The following is a 10,817-nucleotide window of genomic DNA, read 5'->3' as shown; positions in this document are numbered from 1 at the left end:
CCTCCCCATCCGTACCCCACCTCCTCCTCTCCACCCCCATCCATCACCCTCCTCCACACAAACCCACCGTCACCCCCAGTCCCTCCCCTCCCTCCCCCTCAGGAATGGGGATAGGAATTAAAATTCACCTATAATCTTCTAGCTTGTTGTCCTTCCTTCGTCCCACCTTTTTATCCTGGTTTCTTGACCCTTCCTTTCTAGTCCTGACTCTTGGTTTCGGCCTGAATCGTTGACTTTTCATATGCGTCTGGCCTGCTCAGAATGCTCCAGCATTTTGTGTGTGTTGCAAAGTAAACCAGACGGTGGAATTGTACGAGGGATTTGGGGACATACCGCAGTCAATTTGAGTTTGTTGTCCTTTGTTTAAGTCTGGTGAGGTGCAGGTACCATGAGGGTATGATGGAGGTGGAACAGTACAACACTGAAACAGACCCCTTACCAACGCTGTCAATACCCAACGTGATACCATCCGAAACACATGGTCCATATCACTCCCTTCCGCGCATGTTCGTACGGGGCTATTTGTGGATAATTCCTCTAAGTCGGCAGCACAGGCTGATGAAAACGCACAGCAAGGAAACTATGTTGACTCTTTTTTTAAAAAAAACACTGGTCAGGCCTAGAGCACTATGTCCAATTTTGGGCACCACACTGTGGGGAAGATGTGGAGACTTTGGAGGGGGTGCCTGAGAGATTCACTGGAATCATTCCAGGTTTGAGGGAATCTAGTCTGGCGGGGAGACAGGAGAAGGTGGGGTTGTTCTTCTCATGATGGGGGAGGTTGTGAGGGTGTCTGATAGAGGGACTTGAGATGTGTAGATGATAAGCTAAACAGTCCCCCATTGAGGACTTGGGGATGGAGATTGAAAGCGGGATCAGAGTCAGTGCAGTGGTGGGAACACACTGACCGGGAGTGTCGAGAAGGGAATGATTTTGCAGGATTGCTCCAACACAGAGCCAGTGGGCACTCAGAGTCAAATGGCTGGGTTCTATACTGTTGCTTATTTGAGTAGGACTGAATATAGATGACAGAATATATGCATGAAATGTATATTTACGTGTGTCGCCATGTACAAATTCATTTCATATACTTGTGTCAGAGTCAAGTCACTTTTTATGGTCATTTCGACCATAACTGCTGGTACAGTACACAGTAAAAAGGAGACAATGTTTTTCAGGACCATGGTGCTACATGAAACAATACAAAAACTACACTGAACTATGTAAAACAACACAAAAACTATGCTAGACTACAGACCTACCCAGGACTACATAAAGTGCACAAAACAGTGCAGGCATTACAATAAATAATAAACAAGACAATAGGCACAGTAGAGGGCAGTAGGTTGGTGTCAGTCCAGGCTATCCACTATCCGCTGCAGGGTCTTGCGATCCAAGACGGTGCAATTCCCGAACCGGGCAGTGATGCAGCTGCTCAGGATGCTCTTGATACAACCTCAGTAGAATGTGGTGAGGATGGGGGGTGGGGGATGGACTTTTCTCAGCCTTCACAGAAAGTAGAAACGCTGCTGGGCTTTCTTTGCTATGGAGCTGGTGTTGAGGGACCAGGTGAGATTCTCCACCAGGTAAACACCAAGAAATTTGGTGCTCTTAACGATCTTTACGGAGGAGTCGTTGATGTTCAGTGGAGAGTGGTCACTCCGTACTCTCCTGAAGTCAACAACCATCTCTTTTGTTTACATTCAGAGACAGGTTGTTGCCTGTGCACTGGTCTGTTAGCTGCTGCACCTCCTCTCTGTATGCTGACTCATCATTCTTGCTGATGAGACCCACCACGGTCATGTCATCGGCGAACTTGATGATGTAATTCGAGCTGTGTGTGGCAGCAAAGTCATGGGTCAGCCCCGTGCTCAGTGTGATGGTGTTGGAGATGCTGCTCCCGATCCGGACTGACTGAGGTCCCCCAGTTAGGAAATCTAGGATCTAGTTGCAGAGGGAGGTGTTCAAGCCCAGTAGGCTCAGCTTTCCAATCAGTTTTTGAGGAATGATTGTGTTGAATGCTGAACTGAAGTCTATGAACATCATTCAAATCACCTGTCCAGCTCTTGGCTCCATCCCTCCCCCTCCTGTCTTCTCCTATCGTTTTGGATCTCTCCCTCCCCCTCCCACTTTCAAATCTCTTACTAGCTCTTCCTTCAGTTAGTCCTGACGAAGGGTCTCGGCCCGAAACGTCGACTGTACCTCTTCCTAGAGATGCCGCCTGGCCTGCTGTGTTCACCAGCAACTTTGATATACGTCGTGAGGTTTGGTGTTTTGCAGCAGCGGTACAGTGCAATACGTAAACGTTACTAAAAGTTACAATGAGAAGTATATCATATACAATGAGAAAGAATGAAGTAGTTCAAAGAGAGGGCATGATAGTGAGGTGGTTTTCATGGACTGCGCAGACCCTGGTAGCCAGGGTGCTGATAGAGGCAGACACATTAGGGGGCTTGAAGAGATTTGTAGATGGGCACATGGATGAATGAAAAATGGTTGCCCATGTGGGAGGGGAAGGTTGATCAGGAGTAGGTTAAAAAGTCAGAACAACATCATGGGCTGAAGGACGTTCTGCGCTGTACTGTTCTGTGTTTGAACTGGGAGCAGCAAGTTTCTTTTCCTTTCAGGCTATTGATGTGTTTAAAAATAAACAGTTCCACGTAGCAAATGAAGGTGACTAATCAGTTCAGTTGTTGGGTGGGGAGAGAGTTCCTGACTGGGACTCCACCCTCTTTCAGAATTGTTACCTACTATCTTTGTGTGCAAGCAGAGTAGACGTCAGTACGAGAACGCGGACTGAAAAGCCTCACTCCCTCTGTGCCCAGGCACCAATGGGATCGGACACGGGGGCCAAACTAGGCCGCAATTCAGTGAGGGAGAAGAGCATCAGTAATGGAGAGCAGGGATCCAGGTGGTTGATTTCTGAGTGGTCACTGGGGAGCTGGAGGTATGAACACCTGAAATTACACCTTTATGTCGAATGGTCACAAACCAGTCTGCCCGGGTAGGGCTGTTGACTTTGCCTGCTGCTGCTCTTGCTCCTGCCCCACCCCACCGAACTCGTGTCCTCGTATCTCAATTCTATTCTCTCCTCCTTGGTTCAGTCTCTTCTCAACATTCAAAGTACATTTATTATCAAAGTATGTATACATTATACACCTTTGAGATTCCTCTCCTAACAGGCAGCCACACAACAAAGCAACCTAAAAACAAACCCCATATATGAAAAAACTGCCCAACACCCAATGTACAGAGAATAAAAAAACACACCATGCCTGTAAGAAAATAAAATAATAGAACAGCCCATGAAAAAAATCATGCAAATAGTAACCGCAAGCAAATAGTGTTTCTGAAGTGAAGTCCGCAAAGAGAGTCGAGCACTGAGCTGACTAAATGTTGTGAAGCAGCTATCTTAATCGGCCTGTACATCCATTGAACTTCTCGTGCCCTCGATCGCCTCAGTAACTTCGGATTCCCTGGCCCTGACCGCCTCATCTTCACCATGGATGTTCAGTCCCACTGCACTTCTGTCCCCCTTCAAGAAGTCCTCAAAGCTGTCCACTTCTTTCTTGACGAAAGAGGCAACCAACTCCCTTCTATCACCACCCTTCTCCGTCTGGCAGAATTGGTCCTTGCCCTGAACAATTTTTCCTTCAGCTCTTCCCACTTTCTCCAGACTCGAGGGGAGCCATGGGCAGCAGCTCTGCCTGCCTTTCCATTGGCTACATGGAAGAGTCTATGTTCCAAGCTTGCCCAGAAATTCTCCTCAACTCTTCCTCCACTGCATTGACCACTGCATTGGTGCTGTTTCATGCACCCATGCTCAGCTCATTAATTTTATCAAGTTTGCTTTTAACTTCCACCCTTCACTCAAACTAATTTGGCTTATCTTGAACACTTCCCTCCCCTTTCTTGATCTCTCTGTCACCATCTCTGGAGACAGACCGTCAACCGACATCTTTCATAAACTGTTCTGCCTCCAACCTGATGGCATGAATATCGATTTCTGCTTCCAGTAAACAAATTCCACCCCCTATTTCCCATTCTAACCTTTTACCCCTTCTCACCTGCCTATCGCCTCCTCCTGGTTCCCCTCCTTCCCTTTCTCCCATCGTCCACTCTCCTCTCCTGTCAGATTCTTTCTTCTCCAGTCCTTGACCTTTCCCGCTCACCTGGCTTCACCTATCACCTTCCACCTAACCTTCTTCCTCTCCCCCACCTTTTTATTCTAGTATCTTTCCCCCTTCCCCTCAGTCCTGGAGAAGGGTCTTGTCTGAAATGCCGACTGTCTGTTCATTTCCATAGATGCTGCCTGACCTGCTGAGTTCCTCCAGTGTTTTGTGTGTTTTGCTTTATATCAAATAGACTAGATTACTGCAATGCACTTTTTACTGGCCTTCCAAAGCAATCCATAGACAAGCTTCAACTCATTCAGAACACTGCTGCTGGAGTCTTAACTAAAACTAGGATGAGAGAGCATATCACTCCTGTCCTAGCTACTGTGCATTGGCTTCCTGTATCTTGTAGAATTGATTTTAAAGTTCTCTTACTTGCCCTCAATGGTCTGGGACCGAGAACCAGGATACATCACAGAACTGCTTTCATTTTATAATATTGCTCGAGCTCTCAGATCTTTTTCTACCAGTCTTTCCAATTTAAATAGTCTTCCACAAAAGATCATGAGCAGGTCCCTTTTTTAAAAAAAGAACTATGTTCCCAAACTCTGGAATTCAATACCGAAAACTATAAGGGATGAAGACTCGGTTGCCACTTTTAAACAGCAGCTTAAAACCTATTTATTTAACCTTTCTTTTAATGAATGTCATTTTGTCTTTTATTTTCATGTCTGATTGTGAAGCATTTAGAACTACATCATTTGTTTGAAAAAGTGTTCAGAAATAAGTTATTGTTGGTGTTATATCCCGAAATAAAGCAGACCAGTGCACTGGGAGCTTGCTGGGCGCACTCGGCCTCTGTCACTTCCTTTTTTTACAACTAAAATACATTTATTATAAATTCAAACAACTGCTATTGTACAATCACATTACAAACAAAACCCAGACAAATCATGACTAACTCAGACTAAACTAATACATTCTCATCCTCATCGAGGATGGTACTTATCCCTCATGGTGCCCAACGGTCCTGAAATACCTTTATATAACGTGTACCGCTGCGTGCTCTTTTTCCGCAGCTACCCAGGTACAGATATTCCCCCGAACGTTGCCAGGCAGTCAGCCCCACTGTGTGGGAACCTCTGCTCCCCAACTCCAGAACCCACAGGTAGTTATCTTAACCAGCCCTAGGACATCCATCTCCCTCCCTGCCCCTCACAATCCCGGCCCCCCCCCACCACTGGATGACCGAAGATGAAGAGAGTGTGGCTAAAATACAGCCAGAAGGTGAGCAGAGCTCTTCCCGTCCAATATGTAAATCAGATCTGCAGCCTCACACACTCCGTATACCTGTGGTACACCGACTCTACCAGCCCACCGAAGGTGAGAGTAGCTCTGCCAGTCCAATATGTAAATCAGATCTGCGGCCTCACACACTCCGTATACTTGTGGTACACTGACTCTACCAGCCCACAGAAGATGAGAACAGCTCTGCCCGTCCAATATGTAAATCGGATCTGTGGCCTCACACACTCCATGTACCTGTGGTACACAATCTCTACCAGCCCACAGAAGAGACAGGTGGCTGGGAGATCTGTGTACAAACTGAAAAACATGTAACGCCCTCACCGGGCTTGTTCACAAACTTGGCTCGGTAGCTACCTCTGCTAACAGCCATGTGCCTCAGCAGTGAGAAGGCCACCTTTATAATAGTATATGTCTAGGATTGGTATGATTTTGGGTTCAACCAGTCAGGAAAGTGGGGATGTTCCAATTAACGGAACCTTAATTTGAGCGAATGCTGTGTAAGTACTGTCCGTACACAATTACTGGTCACCAAGAGGTGACAAATCATACACCAGCATAAAGTTATAAAGGAAATATATTTACCATTTTCAGCTTTATCAAACAGTTATTAAGAGAAAGAAAGGAAAAAAATAAAAGGACTCATTACAGTTAGATCATTATAAATGTGCACATGACTGTTGGAGCTCATCTCTTCCAAAAGCTCGGCATGACCGTTACTCACAGCGCTGAATTTTCATCACCAATCAACAGTAGAACTTCCCATCTTTGACTCCTTCGTCTTGCAAAGCACTGCTTGCAAAAGCGTCTTCCCATCGGTTTGAATCCTACGGGTGTCTTCTCTTCACCGCATCTCCCGCCAAAAGGCCACACCACTGTCTGTCACAAATCTATCTCTGCCCAGCTCTCCCTAGAATCTTCTCCCAATCCCTCCATCCTGATTGGTTGACACAACATTCCTAAGTTGAACAAAATGGCTCCTTACCTTTGGCTGAAACCAAAACATTCTACCAGCAGGACACACTGCTTTTACAGAAAACTACCTACTGAAATGAAATGCCCCACAGCATAGCAGTAGAAATGTTAGCCAGGGCATTACATATGTATAAACCAGCGTGCAGTTGTCAGGAAGGATTCTGGCCCGGAAGGTGCTTTAGGATGACCTGAGGGTGTGAGGTTCTTCCCTTCTCTGGGAACTCCACTCACTGCGGTCAAAACATTGGTGTGCTGAGGAGCTGGAAATTTTTAATCACTAGCCTTTTAACCGGTAAATCAAGATCTGTAGTCAATTTTGAGAAAACGTATTGAAAAGATAAATAAAAAATTTATTTGTCACATTGTGCATCGAAACGTACAGTGAAATGCATCAACAAGCAATACAGTCCAAGGATGTGCTGGGGGCAGCCCACGAATGTCCTCACACTTCCAGTGCCAACATAGCAAGCCCACAACTTACTACCCCTTACCTGTATGTCTTTAGAATGTGGGAGGAACTGGAGCTCCCAGAGGAAGCCCATGTGTTCACGGGGAGAACGTACAAACTCCTTATGGAGAGTAGTGGGAATTGAACCCTGGCCACAGGCACTGGAAAGTGTTGGGCTAACCGCTATGCTGTTGTGCTGGGCAAATGATGACAGTTGAGTGAAATATTGGGAGGGGTTGTAACCCTCTATGGCAGGTCAGAAAGTTATGGATTCATTCCCTGATCCCAGAAACACAGCCTCGTCTCCGGCATTCTTTCAGAACCAGGCCCATCCATCCGGAGTCTGCTCACATTCATTCTATGTTCCTTTATTTAACATTGGCTCTCTGCAGTGTGTGGGTTTACCATGGAAGGTAATGCAGCGTGGGCTCTGCTTCACATCCACATACAGGTTGCAGAAGAAGAACCTTGCACTGCATTTGGGTAGTCTCCAACTTTATGGTATGAACATTGATTTCTCTTACTCCCCTCTGTTTCCCTATCCTTTTTGTTCTCCCTCATTCAGATGGCTCTCTCACCTCCCCCCCCCCCCCACCATTATGACTGCCCAACACCTCTCCTTGTTTCCATAGTTCTTTTTCTTCCTTGGTCCACTGCCCTGTCCAATCAGATTCCTTCTTCTTTTGACCTTTGCCTCTGTTGTTGCATGAGAGAAGCCACTGGAGAAAGTTACTGGTAGATACAAAGCAGTTTCTTTACTTGACAAAACAAGGTACAGCAGGCATCATACAGAGATGCTTCCCGTCGAAAGGTCTGTTTGGCCCAACGTGGGGCTCGATATTTTATGTGCTGAATATTGAAGAACAAATGCATTAGTATGGACAATGCTTTCTTTGAAACTACACACAAACTTCACACCTTCCGATTCACACCCACACCGCAGACATCCAATGAATTTTAATCAGCATTGTCTAGTGTGAGACTCACGGCTTTTAGGAACCTATTGTTCAGAAGCTGCACTCCAAACTAAATCCACAATACATATTCAGGTATGAAGACTGGGAGCCAAAGTCATTTGCTAAATGTAAATGTGCTAAACCCATCACCTCCCAGCTTCTTGCTTCATTATCCCCCTCTCCCCTGCTCACCCACCATTCCCCTCGCCTATCACCTGCCAGACATACTCCTCTCCCTCCCCACAACTTCCTATTCTGGCTGCTTCCGCCCTTTTCCTTTCCGGTCCTGATGAAGGGTCTCGGTCCAATCCGCCGACTGTTTATTTCTCTCCATAGATGTTGCTTGACCTGCTGAGTTCCTCCAGCATTCTGTGTGGGTTGCTCTGGATTTCCTGCGACTGTACAATCTCTTGTCTCTGCTTCACTCTTCACTGCCTTTCTGGAAAGCTGGAGGCTGGCAGTGATGGTTGCCCTGGAAACAGAGTGTTTCTGGAGTTGTATGGCTCTGCAGTTTCATTTGACCCTAAGTGGAGAGCAGCGTCTCTACTGAGAGATGTTCACTGAACCACCTGGTCAGTGAGAAGCTCCATCCTACTCCCAGATCGCTCACCCCTCATCCCCGTGTCCAGTCTCACCCTGGCAGGTCCATGACTTGTTACCTCCCGTAAACACCAGCACACATAAATGTGCGCGCACACATGCACATACACAAACACAGGTGTGTACGCTCAGATACACACACACATACACATACACATGTACACACTCAATACAATACATGCATTCAATGTTTGTGCACATGTTTTCTCCCCCCCTCTCTCCCCCCCTCTCTCCCCCCCTCTCTCCCCCCCTCTCTCCCCCCCTCTCTCCCCCCCTCTCTCCCCCCCTCTCTCCCCCCCTCTCTCCCCCCCTCTCTCCCCCCTCCCCTCTCTCCCCCTCCCCTCTCTCCCCCCTCCCCTCTCTCCCCCCTCCCCTCTCTCCCCCTTCCCCTCTCTCCCTGTCTCTCTCTCAAGTGTGCACAGACACTCACACAACTCTGCTGCCGATGCCCTAACTTACAAGAAAGTGGTGACACTGACCTCTCCTCCCCTGCAGTCTTGGTCCAGCAGTGTCTCCCCTCTCTGAAGCTGTAATCCTTACTCTGGACACTAATGTGGATTCTTCCTTTCCATTTTTGATCTCCCTCCATCCCAGCATGCCCTCCCCTGCCACTGGGAGATGTCAGTTGCTGACAGCTTTACCTTCCGCCCCCAGGTTGTATTTGATAACACTGCTGTGAGAGGCCACGTGATCAGTGGGTACAGGATGCTATGGGAGTGACCTTGCCCTTCTCACCTTTGCTTAGCTAAGCCAGTATTTTCATTTGATTAACCAACCCAATTAAAAACAATGCCTCTTTTTTATCACTAAATTTTATTGTAACACTAACAAATTACATTCAATACAACCAGTTGCTGCTTACATTTTTCACTGTTTAACCCAGCCACCCCCCAACCTTCATCGCCATCCCCCCTCCACCCCTCATCCTCATCCCTTCCCCCTCTCCCCTCCACCAACCAACTGAATAGTAGTGCATACACAAAGCATTCCTATTTTAACAGAAGATCTTTTAAGTTAGATAACAAATTCGTCCACATTGAGATTGTGTTTGGTCGTGCATCATTTACTCTTGCTGATGAAAGTTCCAGGTAAGAAATGTCCAAAAAGCTCTGAAGCCAGTGAGTATTTGAAATATCACGGGGAGGTTTCCAATGCTGGACTACAATCTTCTTAGCTGCAGTCAGGCCTGCCAGCCAGACTTTGTGTGTTTGTTCCGTAAGGGAAAGGTAGGAGTCATCATTTAGAAGATGTACAGCGGGGTCCATTGGTAATTGTACCCCCGTTAGTTCTGTAAGAGCACTGATAACCTAACCCCACAAACCAAAAACCCCTGGACATTCCCATACAAGTCAAGTCAAGTCACTTTTTATTGTCATTTTCAACCATAACTGCTGGTACAGTACACAGTAAAAACCAAACAATGTTTTTCAGGACCATGATGCTACATGAAACAGTAAAAAACAACTACACTGAACTACGTAAAACAACACAGAAACTACACTATACAGAGCTACTCAGGACTGCATAAAGTGCACAAAACAGTGCAGGCATTACAATAAATAATAAACAAGACAATAGGCACAGTAGAGGGCAGTAGGCTGGTGTCAGTCCAGGCTCTGGGTATTGAGGAGTCTGAGGGCTTGGGGGAAGAAACTGTTACATAGTCTGGTCCTGAGATCCTGAATGCTTCAGTGCCTTTTGCCAGATGGCAGGAGTGAGAAGAGTTTGTATGAGGGGTGCGTGGGGTCCTTCATAATGCTGTTTGCTTTGCGGATGCAGCGTGTGGTGTAAATATCTGTAATGGCAGGAAGAGAGACCCCGATGATCTTCTCAGCTGACCTCACTATCCGCTGCAGGATCTTGCGATCCAAGATAGTGCAATTTCCAAACTAGGCAGTGATGCAACATATATAAAAGAGCGCATGGTTCCGTGGGGGCAAAATGTGCAATACGGGTCAGGAACTAGTCCCATTTGATGTCTAATTCGTGGTGTTAAGTATGCTCTGTGACAAAATTTCTAGTGTTTATACCGATGATTTGGGTTCTTCAAAGCACTGGCAGCATTATCCCAAATCGCATCCCAGTCTAAGTCTTGTCCCAATTCAGATATGTCCCTATCCCAGGCTTTCATTCCTGATGTGGGCATATATTTCTCGGAGTTTAATTTATCATTGATATATGACACTATCCGTCTTGGAGCACTCTGTATCTAACTTAAAATGGGATGGTCCTTTAGATCTGACCCCCAGGGAACTCCATAGGCTGTACAAGTCGATCTTACTCTAACGTAGAAGAAAAGAGAGTGTTTATCAATATTATATCGCGATATTGGTTCTTGAAAGCTAAGGATAGTACTTGCCCCATTAATATCTTGAAGAGTAGTAATACCTTTATCCTCCCAAGTTCTGTTAGTGAATG

The 10,817-nt window shown here is 46.4% G+C and overlaps 1 protein-coding gene across 1 annotated transcript in view; it reads left to right on the top strand.

Annotated features, from left to right (window-relative positions):
* LOC140193885 (potassium channel subfamily K member 1-like) overlaps positions 1-10,817 on the top strand; it is a 31,621-nt gene that overhangs the window by 1,598 nt on the left and 19,206 nt on the right. The window lies entirely within an intron of this gene.

This window comes from Mobula birostris, chromosome 2, assembly GCF_030028105.1.
Source record: "Mobula birostris isolate sMobBir1 chromosome 2, sMobBir1.hap1, whole genome shotgun sequence".
Taxonomy (NCBI): Eukaryota; Metazoa; Chordata; class Chondrichthyes; order Myliobatiformes; family Myliobatidae; genus Mobula; species Mobula birostris.
Note: the sequence above shows the minus strand (reverse complement) of the source record. Positions and strands in the feature narration are given on the sequence as shown.